Raw genomic sequence first — 20,984 nt, 5'->3', positions numbered from 1 at the left:
CCCCAAGATGTGTCTGCCACTCATCAGAACCGTTCAGGATAGTGTCCAAAAGTGCTTTGGTGGGATGATGGAGGACCCTGAGCTAATAGCTGCAGCAATCCTTCCGCCAAAGTTCAAGCCCATGTGGCGGAGCGGCGTAAATTTTGTCAATGCACGACTACGCCACCTAGAGGTGATTTCACCTCTAAGAAAAAAAAAAAAAAAAAAAAAAAAAAAAAAAAAAAAAAAGGCACTTAAGGCCTAGAGAAGAAAAGACACCCAGGTTCAACACACTCAAAGGCCAGAGACGGGGTACAATCATTTAATAGAGATTTATTGACAATTATTTTAAAACATCTTTTCCACCAGGCAGACCAGGAATTCCCTTCTTGGAGAATCAATATAAAAAAAGAACTAGCAATAATTTATTTAAACTACCAGTAACAATTTAGGAAGGAACTGGGTTAAGGGCTTACCACGACCGAAGGAAGTACAGAGATAGGAATATCCTCTACACTACAAACCACACATGTCAGTGCCACACATCTCAATCACACCCAACGTGCTCCACACTACAGGAAAGGTGAATAGAATTCCACATCCCCAAGTCAGATGCTTGGCCCCCAGCTCCTATCCAACAAAGAGACAAACAGATTTAAAAAAAAAAAAAACACAGCCAAGAAGGGGATCCCGTGCTCCCATACAGTTCTGCTGGTTCTTCAAAAAATAAAAAAAACAAAATAAAGTTGTTAAAGTAAGCCAACAAATAAAGCAAACATACCAAAATCAGTTAAACAAAAGAAAAAAAAAAAAAACAACCCAGAGAAGTAAATCAGGAATAAACCCCAAAATTAAGCCAAAACAGATCCAAATTAATAAGTCAGAATAGAAATCAAAAACCAGCAAAATTAGCAACTCAAATAACCAATGAACAATAAAGTAAAAATTAAATTAATCACGAACCTTAACCCCACAAAATAACAAAAAACAAAATTAAGATAAGAAAGTAGAAAAGAAAACCAAAACCAGAATAACTCAAAATAACTAAACAAAACAAAACTTAATGCAACACCAAAAAAAAACAAATAAACCCAGGCAAAACAGCAGCACCGTGAGGAGCTGAAATCAGTCCGCACAATCTGGACGATAAAACCTAAAACAATACACAGAATTACCATAAATTTAGTTAATATTTGATTTAAAAGTCAATGCAGCTTGCATACTTACCAGCACAGCATCAATTTCTGCCAGCAGCCACAGCAAACAATGGCCACAGCAGACAGCAGCAGGTAATAACACACAGCAGCTCCAGCTGACAATGGCTACAGCCAACAGCTCCAGCAGACAATGCCCGCAGCAAGGCAGCACAATCACTAACACTATCCCACCACCCAAGAAATAAGGTAGCCAAAAGCTGTACTCACTGCCAGAACATATATAAAAGGAAACAGGCAGAAATTACCTTTCTAAAGTGAAAGTGCCCAGGCAACATCAGAGATGCATACCACAGCGCTGAGCCGGCAATCGAATACGAGCCCGCGACTACAAACAAATACGAGGAGTTAGTAATTAAGCCAACTACCACGTTATCCCGTAATGCTGTGAACAGATACCTTAAACTCACGAGAAGTAATCCAAACAGTCACGCTAAACTCCACGCTGAACGCTGCCGGCACGGAAGTCACAGCAGAAAGGAGGGGGGACAGGAAGCACACCAAAAGTAGTCGTCCCCCTGCCCATATATAGGGTACAAAGGGGCCGCCCAGTAATTTAAACGCGGCCACGCAGCTTCACAAGCAATGTAGGTGGAGTCGCAAAACCCCACCTGCTACACCCACTTGGACTGAGAATGCTAACAGCACAATAAGAGCCGCCGTGCAGTTTTCAAATGTAACACAGAAATCCTCGGGCTTTAGACAAACAAGATCTTGTTGTATGTGCTCGTAACAGTATTACTAAGAATAGAAAAACAATCGCAACATAAGGTTTTATAAGGTTTTAACATAAGGAGACAGAGAGAGAGAGAGAGAGAGAGAGAGAGAGAGAGAGAGAAAGAAAGAGAAAGAGAGAAATAAAGAGAGAGAGAGAGAGAGAGAGAGAGAGAGAAAGAGAGAGAGAGAGAAAGAAAGAGAGAAATAAAGAGAGACAGAAAGACTATCGCTTCATTTAGTAGCTTTCAACGTGTAATTTCAATAATAAATGAACTTACCAGTTAAAAACCACGTGCGAACCTTGTGGTTGGTGGAAAGCTCAGATACTGTCTGTTTGATATGATGATTCACATACAGACAAAATCCACCCACATTACACATCCTTCTGCGCCCAGAGGCGGGAAATAGCAGCCCAGGCCGTTTTTCAGATAATGGGACACACTTTAGACTGTGTGAAAAATGCGATGCCATCTGGAGGCGGAGTGTGTTTTCGCGTCAGTGAAGGTGAAGCAGAATACGCGAAAAAGTCCTGCGGTTTGGAATTGTCGCACACTCCTCAACAAGAGCTCGGCGGCGCTGTTAAACACATTGAGACACATCGGAGCTCCGCGAGGTGAGACCACCTTTATCCACTTTACTGTAGAACATAATGCTCGGTGTAGTCGCTGCTGCTCTAAGCAGGTGGAGGCTTATTAGTTACTGTGTTAGCAGTAAAACACAAGAGCGCAGTTAAAACCAGAGAAAGACTAAAATAAGAGAGAAAGGAGTGAAAGGAGGGTCTGGACAGCGGGAGGTCCAAGTTTCTCTCCTTTCACCATTCAGGAAAAAGTGACCACTAAACATGCAGCTTTTAATCTTTAAAGAAGTAAGTGAGCGGGTTACCTGGCATCATTACATCAACAGAAGAAGAGTTTGTGGTTTGGTCACTCATCATTTTAAAGTTCGATGAGTTCAGCGTTTCAGCTCAACCCGGGGGTTTAAGGTTAGAACCTGCAGAACTGTTTACAGTGATGGTCGAGTTGCCAGATATCGCCGTTAAGACCACAAACGTGTCCAATTTTAATTTCACTATTTGACGAAAAGGGAATTTCGTTTGATTAGAGATAAACTGTCATATAAAACCGAGAAAAACGGCGAAAAGACCTTTTTAGAGGTCAGTAGATTTTGAATATGACATATAGAGCCAGCTTAGAGCTTCTTCCCAAACCACGCCTATACTGACAGTGACGCAGTTTAGACTTGCCTCTTGCAGAAACAGGTGCACCAGTGTGCGTTTTGCTCTTTTCTGTTTGTTACCAGAGCAACTTTGGCTTCTTGCGATGTTCAGGGAGCAGCATACACGCTATAGGCTAACACAGCCTCCCTATGGTGAACATGTAGTTTATGAGCATAATTACATATCATGCTTGTGAAATGGAAAAATGAATGATTCATTTTTATTTGGAGCACTCCCAATGTTGCTGCTAAATGAGCGTGCTTTAGTTAAATTAGCTTTCAACGGTTTTTATCAGCTGAAAATAAAGACATAAATAAATAGTTTAATTATTATTTAAATAAGCCTAAAGTTTTAGGAGGTGGGACGAATGGAGTAAAGGAGCATCACTGTTACCCTTAAAAACAAAACCAGAAGGAGCTTCCAGTTTGTGTAACACTCATATTAACAGTTACTGTACTCACTTTGACATGTAGCTCACATTTCTGCAAAATCTTGATGACTGAATTTGCTTAATATTTTTACGTCAGAGTTGCAGGAAATCAAACTTTCTACATTCAGAGATATGATTTGAATAACATTTACTCTTTAATGATCTATAATCTATAAGCCACGTCGTCTTGACTATATTTCGCAGGATTTACTTCGAGGGTAATCTGAACTCAAATCAAACATGTTCTTTCTTCTGTTGAGTTTAAACAGAATTTGAAGCCTTCCTGATGACATTTACTCAAGTTCTGTCAGCTTAATTATACATATTTTTAATTTCCTCGCGTAAATTTAACTACATTTAATCGTGTTCGTGCTATTTCATTAAATTATGTAGATTGTTAAACAACATTTAATGTGGCGTGTTTGAGAAAGATAGAGAGACATTCCTAGAAATTCAGCAAAGTGACCGCTGGGCCCTGATTGGTGCTCTGGCTTTGCGCTTCTTTCGTTTTGACATGTTACGTTTTTATACACACAGAAACCAAAAGGAACGACAGATTTCTCAAAATGTAGGAGGAAAAAGTCGGATATTAGACTCTGAAATGTAGTGGAGTGAAAGGAAAAAGTCGCCCAGAATGGAGAAACTTCAGGACAGATACAGAAAAAAATACTTAAGTACAGAAAGTAATTACATTTACTCAGTTACTGTCCACCACTGCCTGTTTCCAGACGGATAAATGGTTACATCAGTCGGTCTGTTAGACAACACTATGATTTATGAATTTACATGGTATGTTTGTTTGTCCTGGACGGTATTCTGACTTGTGATGAGGAAAAACTGTCAAGCCTGCTGGACCAACCGGGAAATCTGTGTTTAAATAGCCTTTCATCAATTTTTCTGTTTGTATCCAGTTTTCTGTTTCATTTGCATCGATTTTCATGGCTTATTTAGTGTATTTTGCTGCATGTCTATTCTCTAAACACTGTGCTGCCCTTCAGTGCGGCGCTTGGCACTCCGCTGCTTCACCCGCACAGCCTTAACATTGGCACCGAAACGTCTTCACACATAGTACTTACAGCCCCGCAGATAGAGCTCAGCCCAGTTCACTGTAGGACTGTTGTAGGAGATCATCATCATCATCCTCCTCCTCCTCCTCAGATTTCTTTATTAACCTGTAAAATGTGCAAGTCCTACTTCTACTTTTTATTAAATATGAGGATTTACATATCAACAAAATGCACCAACCACGTAGAACACTCTTCCACACGTTGCAATTGCAGAGGCAACAAATCTTCCATAGTGCAGCTTTAATTTCAGTTGAGGATCAACACGTTTTACAGGAGCCTGTTTTACAGGCAGGACAGTCACATCATCCACAAATGAAATCATGCAGATGTTCTATGTCTTGCAGAAAGAGAAGAACTGAAGGAATCAGCGATGGACGCTCTAAAGGGGGCAATCATCGGGGGCACGGTTGGCTGGTATTTTGGGGTCTCTGGAGGTTTTAGTGGAGGTGTGTAGCTCAGATTTGAACACTGTATGTTTAAATCACTGTATTTTAAACTCTGAGCTCTGAACTCTGGGTGTAAATTGTCAGGTGCTGTTGCTGGGGGTCTGATGGCGGGGGTCCTGAGCCGGAGTCCTGAGCAACTAAGTGACATCTGCCAACTGACACCTGAAACAAGAGAAGTTCTGTCCGCTGCCTTTCAGAAGCTGATCCAGGAGGCAGCCTGGGCTTGTGTGGAACACTTCACTCATAACGTTCTGAAGCTTCCACATAACAGCAGTTTAATAGGGATGCACTGAAATAAAGGCAGAAATGAATGAATCTGTGTGGTTTATGACGTGACGCAGCGCCTTTGTTTTTGATGTGCTCTCTACTAAATTTGCTAATAGACTGAATTTATTGGTCTCTGCTTCATTTCAGGCTCAGCATGATCTCTCACATCACACACTCACAGAATGCTTGAATGATACTTACAAAGGTTCTGCATTGAAATATGATATATAATAACATACATAACAAACCAGACCAAACCCACTAACTCAGTTTAATCTCTCAGATTATATTTTATACTGTACTCGCTGCGCTATGATAGTATGTTGCTAGATATGCTAGCTATATATTTAGCTGGGAGTGCCTAAAAGTTATTATTATTATTATTGTTATTATTATTGGTGTTATTATGTAGTTATAATTATATAGATATTATTATTAGTAGTGTGTTATAATTATTATTATTGGTTATTATATTAGTATTATTATTAATAATAATAATAGATTAATTAATACATTATTATAGATGTTATTTTTTATTATTATTATTATTATATTGTTTTTATTATAATTATAGTTGTTATTACTAGCAGTATTATTCTAGTTGTTGTTATTATTATTATTATAGATGTAATGTTTATATTATTATTATATAGTTTTTACTATTATTATAGCCGTGATTATTATTATTATTATTTATATGAATAATATTACATTATTAATATATTATTATATTAAGGAGCTCTAAATCTGAATTACAGTAACTGCTGGTAACTCTGTCTAATTTGGTATTTCTTGTGTGTTTGCGGGCTGATCTTCTCTCTCGCCCAGCCTGTTCCAGAGCTGTTAGATCAACCTGTAAAGCTGTAGGTCTAAAACGGTCCAAGTGCGCTGCTGCCCTCTGGTGGAGGTATTGCAGATCCACTCACCGCTTAATGGATGTTGTGTGTGTGTGTGTGTGTGTGTGTGTGTGTGTGTGTGTGTGTGTGTGTGTGTGTGTGTGTGTGTGTGTGTGTGTGTGTGTGTGTGTGTGTGTATTAGGTCATGAGAGGTAATGTCTTATCTTATCTAAGAACTATCAAGCATGCAAAATGGAAAAAAGAAACAATTTCATTCCACATATCGATGTTGTGAAGGTTATCATTGATAAAATGTGTTGGGTCATATCAGACTTTGTATTAAGCATTATGAGACAGTGTGTTGGGTCATAGGAGACAGTGTGTTGGGTATGATGGGATCGTGTGTTAGGTTCTAGATTTGTGTTAGAACATAATGGGCATAATGTCATCGATAAACTTCATGTTCCTGAGAATTATAAAGATGTTCATAACCAAGCTGAGTGCTTGAATCACATTCTTTTGCAAATATCCAGAAGTCAAAGACCACTTCAACCAAGTAGGACAACAACCAGAGTAGTGTTGGGAAAATCTCTGTTATAAGAAATGACCTTTAGGCGAGTTTACAGACTTTACTTTTCAAGTTTCAACATTTCCTTTCAAACAGAGATTCATTCCGTAGTTTGTTTTTCAATGCCACCATCTGCTGGTGAAAGTGTGGTACTGCAACACAGCAGACATGAGCAAGACATGCAGGATACAATCAGACAGACAGACAGACAGACAGACAGACAGGCAGGCAGACAGACACTATGAAACATATATGACTTTATGAACGGTACATACAAAATTATAAATACAGTATATCCATGAATGATATATACATGTGTATATACAACATAATCCTATAAAAACAGTATATATAAGGTATGTTACATATCGATGGAGTAAGCAGTTATGTGTTGTGCAACATACAGGTATGAGTGTTAGTGGAGTGGTGTAGAGTTCAGCAGGGTGATGACGGAGCTGGACCTGAGTCTGGGAGGAGGTTAAAGAGTGTATTAAACAATTTATATATGCAAGTTTAAATATAAAAATATAAAAACCTGTGTAAAACTCTACTAAAACACTCATAAAGAGATGAGCTGGTCAAAACCTCTTTGTGGAGCTTGTACTACCTGCTTGGTCCAGCAGAGAGCAGCAGTGCACTGCTGTTGTAATCAAGCTGAAAAATCTGCTTCATTTCAGGCTCAGCATGATTTCATTTGGTCCATTGATGAGACAGAGAATCAAGTGGCAGGAGCGAGAAAATCGGTCCACAGATATAAACACCAGATTAGACCGAGTTACCAGCCAGTTACTGTAATCAGATGTACAGTGTTCCTACTGTAATGCTTATTTATGAGCTGCTGTCCTGTATGTTTGGTGCTAACATGGTTTACAAATCCCATAGAGACTGAATCCCATAGCTTTGCATTATTGTAGCAGTGCTAATCACACACTCACAGAATGCTCAAATGATACTTACAAAGGTTCTACATTGAAATATGCTATATAACGTAATTCAGAGTAGCTTAATGTGAAATGGTTATTTTGTTGAGAAGCCTACTGATGTCTTTACAGTGGTGGTGATAGGAACCAGGGGTCCTGAAAGCCACAGCACAAATCCAAAACCACCAGGGAACCGCCACTTGTCTTCTGAGTCTTTAAATGTAATGTTGGTGATGGTACAATGGTGGTAAATCTGACCCAAAAAACACTTGGAAAATAAATTGTTGGACAAGAGGGCCTGGCTCACAATCTCCATTCTAGTTTATCCCAAAGGTGTTTGATGGGGCTGAGGTCAGGACTTTATGGACCTTGCTTTGTGCGTTGGGGCTTAGTCATGCTGGAACAGAAAAGGCTCTTCCCCAAACTGTTCCCACAAAGTTGGAAGCGTACAATTGTCCAAAATATCTTGGTTTGCTGAAGCATTCAAATTTCTCTTTCAATGGAACTAAGGGGCCTAGTTCAACCTGAAAAACAACCCCACAGCATTATCCCCCCTCCACCAAACTTTACAGTTGGCACAATACAGTTGGGCAGATAATGTTCTCCTGGCATTCGCCAAACTCAGCCTCATCCATCAGACTGCCAGATAGAGAAGCATGATTCGTCCAGCATGATTTCAGATCATTTTGGAGTTCCAGGTTTAAAGGTACGTCTAGCTGATGATACTGTATGTTTTGATGTATTATTATAATACTGTTACACTGATATTACAGAAGCCATACAATAATTGTTGTTAATGTTTCCCAGACGTCAGCATGATGGCACACTGTGTAAAATTGTTAAACATATACAGTACATTATACTGTGCATTATTGAGAACCAGCCCTGACAACATAGGCAAAAGTATGGAAGCCTGTTTTTACCAATGTCATTAAAAATAGTATTTATAAAAATGATAAAATTCCAAAAACCAATAACCAATAATAATGAGGAAATTCATTAGAATAGAATGTAACTCATAAATACAACATTTAAATGTGATGTTGGACCAGGTTTTTTCACCAACAAGGGGTAAACGTTTCCTTCAATTTGAGAACCGTTCTTGAAACGTACACATGAGGGCGCCAGAGTGCCCTACTCTGGGTTTTTCCAGACTGCTGCCACTGGAGTAGTTGCGGAGCTGTGCCTTGTCTGAAACGTCCCCTAATCAGTAAATCCTACATTTTAATATATGCTTGTTTCTTGCAGTCACACAGTCCATTCTAAGTGTCCCCTGTCCACTAGAGAACACCAATTGTATACTACTTATTACGGTGCCCTGTGGGACTCTTTGTGCGCTGGATATTCTGCGCTATATAATTCGGACCACAACACAAAATGTCAGAATCTAATAAGTCGGAGAGCTGCTTTGTTGTCATAGCAACTTCAGTTAAGACTGAATTCAGGAAAGAAGCCATTACAGAACAAGTTCTTAAGTCTATAATTATTTCCAGATAAGAAAACGGTATCACAGAAACATCCTAAGTTGCCAACATATCCTAAATGTTTTCTTAACTTTAAGTTAAACCCCAGAGCATCTTAACTTCTGTTTACCGTCTGTTACTACTGTTTTATGAAGTGACAGGAGGCGCAGTTTACTATAAGTAGCTTAATCCTGTCACATCTATCTACACTTTGCTTTGACTGAGTATTTTTTTAACAGCACTTAAAAGTCCCAGACGCTGCAGACATGATTTCCACTGCCACTTTTTTTAGCTTCTTGTGCTCTTCGGGGTGATGGTGGTGAATAATGAGTAGACAGAGCTGATTATTAGGAGTAACCTTAGTGCTCAGCTAAAGCCTTTGGGAAATGGAGACTGAAACTGAGGCAAAGCTCCGCATAACATGAAGCACTATAACATTCTTTCAGTTTATCGCGCTTTAGTTTAATTTGACTTTCTTTACACCAGTAAAGGTAGTTAATGTTAGCTGCCTGGCTAGCTAATTTGATTACTTGATTTACTTTTGACTGTAAATCAAGTTGACTGTTGACTTCAATCAAGTAAGTTAAGATTTCCCAAACTGAGATAAGAAAAGATGCTGAGATATGATACAATTCTTAAATGAAGATATGATTTGCTTCTGTACTATGACTTTGTGGAAAAAATCTAATCTTGACCTGTCAGAACTTAAATTATTAGGAATTTTCTGTAATCTGGCCCCTGGGGACCAACTCCATATTAATGCTGATAGATTTAGAATGGGAATGATGTATATGACACCTCATAGAATGGACACCACATGCCCTCCACATTGCTGTGTTTCTCTACTTTGCACATCTGAGCCAGAACACCAGCCGCTTCTTAATGATAAGACGAAGCATAGAAATCTACAGAGTAACGGGTCAAGACTTGGAACATGGGTGCAGCAGCAAAGAACTACATACAACATATTGAAACACTGTATTGCACGTAATTCAATAAGGATTAGACCACCTTTAAAACATTAGATTTAAGTCTGTTTAAAGCAGCCTATGTAATTAAAGGGAGGTGTAAAAGAGAAAAACAAAATATATATATTTATAAACTTCTGTGATTTTCAGTGAAACTGTTCAACATATGGGTGATTAACTGGAAGTTACTTTGGTGAGCTCACTTTATTTCAAGTCTTCAGCAGGTCCATTGCAATGGGGCAAGCAAACCAAACAACTGCTTGGGGCCCCGAGCTGGCCCCGAGCTCTCACCATATCTTTTCTTTCTCCCTCAAGGTGCTTTGCCTCAATTTCTAATTTAATCTGTACAGTAATTTAATCATTGCCTTGCGTCTACAGGAGCTTTTCAGCTTTGAAGCTGATAAAAACGTACATGAGGTCCGCCATGGGTCAAGAGAGGCTCACGGGATTGGCACTCGACGTCAAGCGAGTGTGAAGTTCGCCGGTCTTTGGAGATGGAGGACATTGTGGTTGCCTTTGCTGAAGCGAAGGTTCGCAAACAGCAGTTTTAGATATTTTGCACATAATGGCCTTAAAGCTTAAAAGTGTACTTTTATTTATGTTGGATTTAAAATGACTATGCAGCTTGCACTCTTTTTAGGTTGTTTGTGAAGGATGGGAGTGTTTTGTTTCAACTGTTCACATTTAAATAGTACTTTTGATAATAACTTAAGCAATATCTGCACTTTGATATTAAGAATTTTATACTAATATGAGTGTGTGTGTATAGGGTTATGGTTATTTATAGCTACTATGCAATTTGCACTTTATTTTAATGATTGTTGTTATGGGATAGTGGTGGGCTTTTTGCCAATGTTGAAATGTGAGTATTGCTATGTTTGCAGCGTATGCAAAATATTTAAGCAGTATTTTCACTGTCCAAAAATATTTTTTGATATAAAGTGTGTTGGACTTAAACAGTGTGTCTATGCTGTGGTTCTTGTAGGCGGGATGTGGTTTGTTTTGGCCAGAGGGGGGTTTGGGGATGGGATTTCTGGTGTGGAGGTTGGGGCCCCCAAATTCCTTGAAACGGCCCTCTTCAGATGCATCAGTAAATGAAGAGGTGCTACGGGAGGGAGACTCCCTCAGTGACTGCGGCAGCTTCTGGGACTAACGGTGTTACTTGGTCCATTGAATCAAATCTTGTTCTTTATCAGCTCCTACTTGTTATAAATTTCTGCTTAATCACAAGCTTTTACATTGACCAACATATTGGCTGGCCTGTGCACAAGTTCCACAATGTTACTGGTATTTTTCAATGGGCGAGGGAGCCAAGGCATAAAATAGGGCCTGCATTAACCTGGAAACAATGGACTATAGATCAATTTCTCCATAAAAAATATTTAACATATTCAACATAACCTAATTTCACTAATAAAGTCAGAGATTTATTTTATACTATTTGTAACTGATTTCCAGCATTTATAATATTTCTGGAAGGGGCCGTCCCCAAACTATTCCCACAAGTTGGGAGCACAAAATTGTCCAAAATCTCTTGGTGCTCAAGCATTAAGAGTTCTTTTCACTGGAACTAAGGGGCCGAGCCCAACTCCGGAAAAACATAATCCCACCTCCACCAAACATTTACACTTGGCACAATGCAGTCAGACAAGTACCGTTCTCCTGGCAAAAACCAAACCCAGACTTCTTCATTGGACAAGCGTGATTGGTCACTTCAGAGAACACGTCTCCACTGCTCGAGAGTCCAGTGGCGGCGCTTTACATTTCTGCATTCAACCCTTTGCACTGCGCTTGGTGATGCAAGGCTTGGATGCAGCTGCTCAGCCTTGGATACCCATTCCATGAAGCTCTCTACACACTGCTCTTCTGCACGAGGTCTGTTTAAAAAAAAGTGAAATCCAAATATTTTTCAGCACCTTTAATAACGATATTAACATTTCCTTAAAATGCATAAAATATGTGCAGTAAACATGTCAAAGCCCATAAAACAACTTGGTTATATCAAGCAAAACAGCTGGTTTAAACAACACACCTGTTCATCAAGCTCCTCAAGAAGCGCCTGCATATTTTCTCCATAGCTTGCCCTTCTACCCCTGTACAGTTTAAGGACCATTGCACCAAGAAACTGGAAGTGGTTATTCTCTCAAACTCACCGCATATCTACAGCGAGAGAGAGAGAGAGAGAGAGAAAACAGAGAGAATGACAACTCAGGAAACAATAACAGGAAATGAAACTCAGTGTATAATCAGTCATGCTAGTTTGAATTACGTAGTGTAGATTGTTAAGCTGAGTGGGGGAAAAAGTTGAAGTATCACATGTGAGTGAACCAGGATGATCAATTCCAGTGGTATATTTAAAAAAAAAAAAAAGTAGCAAGCAAGCAAAATTCATTTATATAGCGCTTTTTACAACAGGTGTTGTCACAAAGCAGCTTTACAGAACAATCAGTATTACAGAGAGAAGAGAAAAGAAGAAAGAAAATCCGGGTCCGAGCCCCCATGAGCGTCGCCAGCGGCGACGGTGGCAAGGAAAAACTCCCTAAAAGAGGAAGAAACCTTGAGAGGAACCAAGACTCAGAAGGGGAACCCATCCTCCTCTGGTCGACACCGGATAGCAAACATTATTATTATGAAATTTTATAGTAAAGTGGGAAAAGAAAGATCTGAGGGTGAGGACTGCACAGCGTTGTAAAGCAAGAAGCTCAGTGGTGGTCAAACCGGTCCAGAAGGCTGGTGAGCAGCGGCACCAATCAAGGCAGTAGAGGCAACAGCATCAGACGCACAGGATGGGCAGCTGATCAGCTCGGCAGAGAAAGGAGAAGAAAAAACAGAGTTAGTACTGTAAAGAGTGGCTGACCACAGATTACAGTAAAACAGAGCAGTGTATGACTCCAGCAGGTCTAGACCTGACAGGGGAGACTAGTCACCAAATGCTTGACTGTACAAATAAGTTTTTAGCCTAGACTTAAAGATTGGGGCTGTGTCTGATTCCCGAACATTAGCAGGAAGATTATTCCAGAGCTGGGGGGCTTTGTATGAGAAAGCTCTCCCCCCTGATGTAGCTTTATTTATTCTAGGTACCAGTAGTAAGCCAGCACCTTGTGATCTAAGTAGGCGTGATGGTTCATAGTGGGAGAGGAGCTCACTCAGGTGCTGAGGGGCGAGCCCGTTTAGAGCTTTATATGTCAGTAATATAGTTTTATAATCAATGCGACATTTAACTGGTAACCAGTGCAGGGCTGATAAAACTGGACTAATATGGTCAAACTTCCTAGTTCTTGTGAGGACTCTGGCTGCAGCATTCTGGACTAGCTGAAGCTTGTTAAGGCTTTTGCTGGGACATCCAGACAGCAGGGCATTACAATAATCTAGCCTTGAAGTGATAAATGCATGAACTAGCTTTTCTGCATCCTGTAGAGATAATGCATTTCTTAATTTAGCGATATTGCGGAGATGCAGGAAGGCTGTTCTAGTGATATTAGTTATATGTGTGTCGAAGGAGAGATCAGCGTCTATCATGACACCAAGATTTTTAACAGATAGGCTTGATGAAACTGAGAGATTGTTAAGTTTTAGTGTTGAGTTAGACAGTCTGTGTCTGGCTAATTTTGAACCAAGAAGCAGGACCTCTGTTTTATCTGAGTTAAGTAACAGAAAATTATTTGACATCCAATCTTTTATGTCTTTTATACAGTCCTCAATCTTGCCAAGTTTAATTTTATCATCCGGTTTGCTTGATATATATAACTGGGTGTCATCAGCATAGCAGTGGAAATTTATGCCATGTTTACTGATAATGGTGCCTAGTGGTAGCATATATATTGTGAATAATATAGGTCCTAAAACAGAGCCTTGTGGAACACCATACATTACTTTTGCACAAACAGATGATTCACCCTTTACATTAACAAACTGATATCGATCGGTGAGGTAGGACCTGAACCAGGAAAGAGCTGTTCTTGTTACCCCTACAAGGTTTTCTAGTCTGTCTAGTAGGATAGAGTGGTCTATTGTGTCAAATGCTGCACTAAGGTCAAGGAGGACTAACAACGACACATTTCCTTGGTCCGTGAATAATAGAAGATCATTTATAATTTTTACTAATGCTGTTTCTGTGCTATGATGTGGCCTAAAACCAGACTGAAATTTTTCATGTAGATTATTCCTATGCAAATAAGGGCTTAATTGTTTTGCTACCACTTTTTCCAGGATCTTCGATATAAAGGGGAGATTTGAGATGGGTCTATAATTTGATAGTTCACAGGGATCGAGGTTAGCTTTCATAATCAGCGGTCTAATTACTGCAAGTTTAAAAGTTTTTGGGATATATCCGAGGCTAAGAGAGGAGTTTATTATTGACAGAATAGGCTTAGTTATTTCTGGTAAGATTTCCTTGAGTAGACCTGTAGGAATTGGTTCCAGAATACAGGTCGATGGTTTTGCAGAAGAGACTATTTTGACTAGTTCATTTTCTTGGAGTAATGTAAACGATTCCAGCCTATCTGCAGTGACTCTAATATTCTCAGGGTCTAGACTGGAATTATAAGCCAGCAGGTTTGTGGAGTTTAACTGTGTGTTCAGAATTTTCTGTCTACTTTTTTCGATTTTATCACTAAAGAAATTCATAAAATCATTGCTGCTATAGGCTGATGGCATCTGGGGTTCAGTGGCTCTTTTGTTCTCTGTTAGTGTGGAAATTGTGCTAAATAGTAATCTGGGATTGCTCTTATTGTTTTCTATGAGAGAGGAGAGATAGGCTGAACGTGCTGCAGCTCTTCTATAGTCTATAAGGCTCTCCTTCCAGGCGGACTGGAACACTTCTAATTACTATTAGTAACTAAACACAACACACTTACCTGATGCTCCAAGAAGAGCGCTGGCCATCGTTCTCGGACAAGACTAACCAGAGGTTTTTGCTCAATTACTTCCACTCCATACTCAAATTCAAAGTTCATGTTTGGATTCTTCTCCATCTCTGCCCTCATTGCCTCTCTCTCTTGATGCAGGGAATCGTCAGTCACCCCAATCGGATGGTCAGGTAAGAAATTCACCTCGGCTCTTCGTGTTTTTTTCAAAGAATCTCTTCCATCCTCAGAAATTTCCTTCCTTGTATTGACGATTACTTCTTTGCAGCCTGCATTGCGGAGTTTGGTCCTGTAATTTCCTATTTTGAAATTTATGCTCTGTCTCCATCCATGCCAACCCTCTCCTACACCTGGCTCACAAAGGCAGGGATGTTTGCGGATCAGTGCCATTGCTACAGAATCTACCTGATGTTTGGCTGGATATGCCGTTATACTGAACTCAGCCTGTGCAATTTTGTCCAAGATATCATTTTTCATGTCCCTTGTAACATCCAGAGGAATCTTCTTTGTGTTGTACTCTTCATCGCCCTTTTTCAGTCGAAGTTCCACATCATAGGAAAAGGTAGGGATGAGGAAAGGAGATGGCCACTGACAACTCCGGCGGTTATTCAGTGGGTCTGGTGAGTCAGATGAACCGGACATAGACGCAGTATCAAGAGAGAACAGTGACACATCTGATCCCTCAAGGTCAGGGCAAGTATCATAGAGAACTTTTAATGTTGCTTTCTCTGCTGGCAACTCTGAAATATCTGACAAATTGCATAACTCATTCCCAAATTCTGGGTCTTCATACTGGAGGCTAAAACCTGCCTAAAACCAGCTGAAGTCTACTCTGGAGAATTTCTTTAAGGCAATCCAAAGATGCAAGTGGCTCAGATATGCTGACTTTCCTTATGTTTGCTGGAGATATTATAACACGCAGCAGCATTGTCCAAAAACGTCTCAGGGAAAACAGAAATGAACTGTGGTACTTAAACCGCCTGTAGCACCAGCAGTGGTGTCCTCAGTTCACCATAAGTTATTAAAAATGACCTAGAGAGATCAGAAAAATTGTGTTAAATTACTAAAACTTAAAATTACGGTTTCTCTACATACACTATATTTCCAAATATTTGCAGAGACTCCTTACAATAAATTAATTTAGCTACCCATTGTGGTTCAACTCTGCACATACAGCTAGTAAAATCTGTTGTATTCATAGCGTTTGACTGTCATTAAGGGTTTAGTGCCATGTTGGTGGCAAGCAACAGCTCTGATTAAGCTTGGTCAAGTCTACATTCTTGCATCTACAGGCCTACAGGAGGAGGATGAGGATCACACTAAACAGCAAGAATCACGATAAACAAGAGGAAACATGAGGACACTTTAGATGTACAGTGGTATGCAAAAGTTTGGGCACCCCTGATCATTTTCATGATTTGTCTTTATAAATCATTGGTTGTTTGGATCAGCAATTTCAGTTAAATATATCATATAGCAGACGAATACAGTGATATTTGAGAAGGGAAATAAAGTTTATAGGATTTACAGAAAGTGTGCAATAATTATTTTAACAAAATTAGGCAGGCGCATAAGTTTGAGCACCCCAACAGAAAAATTACTTCAATATTTAGTAGATCCTCCTTTTGCAGAAATAACAGCCTCTAAACGCTTCCTATAGCTTCCAATGAGAGTCTGGATTCTGGTTGAAGGTATTTTGGACCATTCTTCTTTACAAAACATCTCCAGTTCAGTCGGGTTTGATGGTGTCCGAGCATGGACAGCCCACTTTAAATCACACCACAGATTTTCAATAATATTCAGGTCTGGGGATTGAGATGGCCATTCCAGAATGTTGTACTTGTTCCTCTGCATGAACGCCTTAGTAGATTTTGAGCAGTGTTTAGGGTCGTTGTTTGGTTGAAGTATCCAGCCCAGGCGCATCTTCAACTTTGTCACTGATTCTTGAACATTGTTCTCAAGAATCTGCTGATATTGACTGGAATCCATGCGACCCTCAACTTTAACAAGATTCCCAGTACCTGCACTGGCCACACAGCCCCACAGCAGGTTGGAACCACCACCAAATTTTACTGTGGGTAGCAAGTGTTTGTTTTGGAATGCTGTGTTCTTTATCGGCCATGTATACCGCCCCTTGTTATGTCCAAATAACTCAATTTTAGTTTCATCAGTCCACAGCACCTTATTCCAAAATGAAGCTGGCTTGTCCAAATGTGCTTTAGCATACCTCAAGCGACTCTGTTTGTGGCGTGTGCATTACTCCCATACAGCCTCTCCTTGTGCAAAGTGCGCTGAATAGTTGAACGATGCACAGTGACACCATCTGCAGCAAGATGTTGTAGGTCTTTGGAGCTGATCTGAAGGTTGACTATGGCTCTTCTCACCATCCTTCGCCTCTGCCAGTCTCAGATTTTTCTTGGCCTGCCACTTCAGGCCTTAACTAGAACTGTGCCTGTGGTCCATTTCCTCACTACGTTCCTCACAGTGGAAACTGACAGCTGAAATCTCTGAGATAGCTTTTTGTATCCTTCCCCTAAACCATGATGTTGAACAATCTTTGTTTTCAGGTCATTTGAGAGTTGTTTTGAGGCTCCCATGTTGCCACTCTTCAGAGAAGATGCACGTGCAGTTGTCCACCTTAACCCTTTCTCATAATTGGATTCACTTGTTTATGTATGTCAAGGGTCACTGAGCTTACAAAACAAATTTTGTGTTCCAATACTTAGTGTTTAAGGAATTCAAATCAATAAAACAACAAGGGTGCCCAAACAAATTTTGTTAAAATAATTATTGCACACTTTCTGTAAATCCTATAAACTTCATTTCACTTCCAAATATCACTGTGTTCATCTGCTATATGATATACTGAACTGAAATTGCTGATCCGAACAACCAATGATTTATAAAGGCAAATCGTGAAAATTATCAGGGGTGCCCAAACTTTTGCATACCACTGTAACTATATTTTGAGTTGGGCAGACTTTTGAGCGAAAAGTTCAATTTACTCAAAAAAAACTTGTAATAAGTTGACTCTTTTTTTAAAGTTTGCTGAATTTTTTTTAACAGTGTACTGTTTCTGTTGGGTGGTTGAGCTTAACGCTCCGGCTTTAGGCTGTAATGGGTCTTATTAACTGTATGAGTTGCTGTCTGTCCCATTAGCTTCGGTTCGGTACCGACAGCCTTTTATAGCATATGTTTAATAGGTGTTTATACAGTAATCAGTGACGACAGAGACGCAAACAAGAGAGAGACAGAGACAGAGGGAGCGTGAGAGAGAGAGACAGAGACAGAGGCAGAGAGAGAGAGAGAGACAGAGACAGAAAGACAGACAGAGAGAGAGAGACAGAGACAGAGGGAGAGACAGAGAGAGAGAGAGAGAGAGAGAGACTTCAACACTTCATTGTTTACCACATCCCGTTACAATGTGTTAAAAGTGTGTGAGGGAGAGCGAGAGAGAGACAGAGACAGAGGCAGAGACAGAGGCAGAGAGAGAGAGAGAGAGAGAGAGACAGAGGGAGAGAGAGAGAAGGAAAGAGAGAGAGAGAAAGAGAGAAAGAAGGAAAGAGATAGAGAAAGAGAGAGAAAAAGAGAGAAAGAGAGAGGGGGGGTAAAAGAAATAAAATCAGTGTAAAACTGTTGCTTCATTTAATAGCTTTCAACGTGTAATTTCAATAATAAATAAACTTACCAGTTAAAACCTGCATGATAAACTTGTGGTTGGTGGAACGCTCAGATATTTTCTGTTTGATGTGATGATTCACATAGAGACAAAATCCACCCACATTACAGCACACTCTTCTGCGACCAGAGGCCGGAAATCCGCCGTAGTTCAGGTCGTGTTTTTTTTTTTTTCAGATCTAGACCAACACGTTTATTTTAGCAGAAGACGCGAAAAAGTCTTCGGTTTTGAATCCGCCGCTCACTCCTCAACAAGAGCTCGAATTGTGCAAAGGAACTAACAGAAACTAATCACATTTACTCAGTTACTGTCCACCACTGCCTGTTTCCAGATGGATAAATGGTCACATCAGTCGGTCTGTTAGACAACACTATGATTTATGAATTTACATGGTATGTTTGTTTGTCCTGGACGGGATTCTGACTTGTGATGAGGAAAAACTGTCAAGCCTGCTGGACCAACCGGGAAATCTGTGTTTAAAGAGCCTTTCATCAATTTTTCTGTTTGTATTCAGTTTTCTGTTTCATTTGCATCGATTTTCATGGCTTATTTAGTGTATTTTGCTGCATGTCTATTCTCTAAACACTGTGCTGCCCTTCAGTGCGGCGCTTGGCACTCCGCTGCTTCACCCGCACAGCCTTAACATTGGTCCCGAAACGTCTTCACACATAGTACTTACAGCCCCGCAGATAGAGCTCAGCCCAGTTCACTGTAGGACTGTTGTAGGAGATCATCATCATCCTCCTCCTCCTCCTCCTCAGATTTCTTTATTAACCTGTAAAATGTGCAAGTCCTACTTCTACTTTTTATGAAATATGAGGATTTACATATCAACAAAATGCACCAACCATAGAACACTCTTCCACACATTGCAATTCCAGAGGCAGCAAAACTTCCATAGTGCAGCTTTAATTTCTGTTGAGGATCAACACGTTTTACAGGAGCCTGTTTTACAGTCACATCATCCACAAATGAAATCATGCAGATGTTCTATGTCTTGCAGAAAGAGAAGAACTGAAGGAATCAGCGATGGACGCTCTAAAGGGGGCAATCATCGGGGGCACGGCTGGCTGGTATTTTGGGGGCTCTGGAGGTTTTAGTGGAGGTGTGTAGCTCAGATTTGAACACTGTATGTTTAAATCACTGTATTTAAACTCTGAGCTCTGAACTCTGGGTGTAAATTGTCAGGTGCTGTTGCTGGGGGTCTGATGGCGGGGGTCCTGAGCCGGAGTCCTGAGCAACTAAGCGACATCTGCCAACTGACACCTGAAACAAGAAAAGTTCTGTCCGCTGCCTTTCAGAAGCTGATCCAGGAGGCGGCCTGGGCTTGTGTGGATTACTTCACTCATAACGTTCTGAAGCTTCCACATAACAGCAGTTTAATAGATCCTGTCTTTACTGAAAACAATGGTCAAGCAAAAAGGACTGGCCAAAGTACTGAAATAAAGGCAGAAGTGAATGTATCTGTGTGGTTTATGACGTGACGCAGGGCCTTTGTTTTTGATGTGCTCTCTAATAAATATGTTCTCAAAAAATATACAGTGTATCACAAAAGTAAGTAAATCCCTCACATTTCTGAGATATTTAAGTTTATCTTTTCATGGGACAACACTGACAAAATGACACTTTGACACAATGAAAAGTCGTCTCTGTGCAGCTTATATAACAGTGTAAATTTATTCTTCCCTCAAAATAACTCAATATACAGCCATTAGTGTCTAAACCACTGGCAACAAAAGTGAGTACATCCCTAAGAGACAGCTCCTGAAGTGTCACTGTTTTGTGTGGCCACCATTATTTTCCAGAACTGCCTTAACTCTCCTGGGCATGGAGTTTACCAGAGCTTCACAGGTTGCCACTGGAATGCTTTTCCACTCCTCCATAGTGACATCACGGAGCTGGTGGATATTCAAGACTTTGCATGCCTCCACCTTCCGCTTGAGGATGCCCCAAAGATGTTCTATTGGGTTTAGGTCTGGAGACATGCTTTGCCAGTCCATCACCTTTACCCTCAGCCTCTTCAATAAAGCAGTGGTCATCTTAGAGGTGTGTTTGAGGTCATTATCATGCTGAAACACTGCCCTGCGACCCAGTTTCCGGAGGGAGGGGATCATGCTCTGCTTCAGTATTTCACAGTACACATTGGAGTTCATGTGTCCCTCAACGAAATGTAACTCCCCAACACCTGCTGCACTCATGCAGCCCCAGACCATGACATTCCCACCACCATGCTTGACTGTAGGCATGACACACTTATCTTTGTACACCTCACCTGATTGCCACCACACATGCTTGAGACCATCTGAACCAAACAAATTAATCTTGGTCTCATCAGACCAAAGGACATGG

The 20,984-nt window shown here is 40.3% G+C and overlaps 1 long non-coding RNA gene across 2 annotated transcripts; it reads right to left on the bottom strand.

Moving 5' to 3' along the window:
- Positions 1 to 292: 292 nt before the first annotated feature.
- LOC119264184 lies at positions 293 to 1,683 on the bottom strand. 2 transcript variants are annotated; one of them, XR_005130849.1, is made up of 4 exons: positions 1,593 to 1,683; positions 1,442 to 1,521; positions 1,207 to 1,358; positions 293 to 609 (listed from the first exon to the last, which is right to left on the bottom strand). It is a non-coding gene; the product is annotated as an uncharacterized LOC119264184 (long non-coding RNA). The 2 variants fall into 2 exon arrangements; XR_005130848.1 differs by having other exon boundaries at positions 1,207 to 1,521.
- Between the last annotated feature and the right edge of the window lie 19,301 nt (positions 1,684 to 20,984).

This window comes from Pygocentrus nattereri, chromosome 10 (assembly GCF_015220715.1).
Source record: "Pygocentrus nattereri isolate fPygNat1 chromosome 10, fPygNat1.pri, whole genome shotgun sequence".
Lineage (NCBI taxonomy): Eukaryota > Metazoa > Chordata > Actinopteri > Characiformes > Serrasalmidae > Pygocentrus > Pygocentrus nattereri.
The sequence above is the reverse complement of the archived record's forward strand: the minus strand, read 5'-3'. Positions and strand labels throughout refer to the sequence as shown.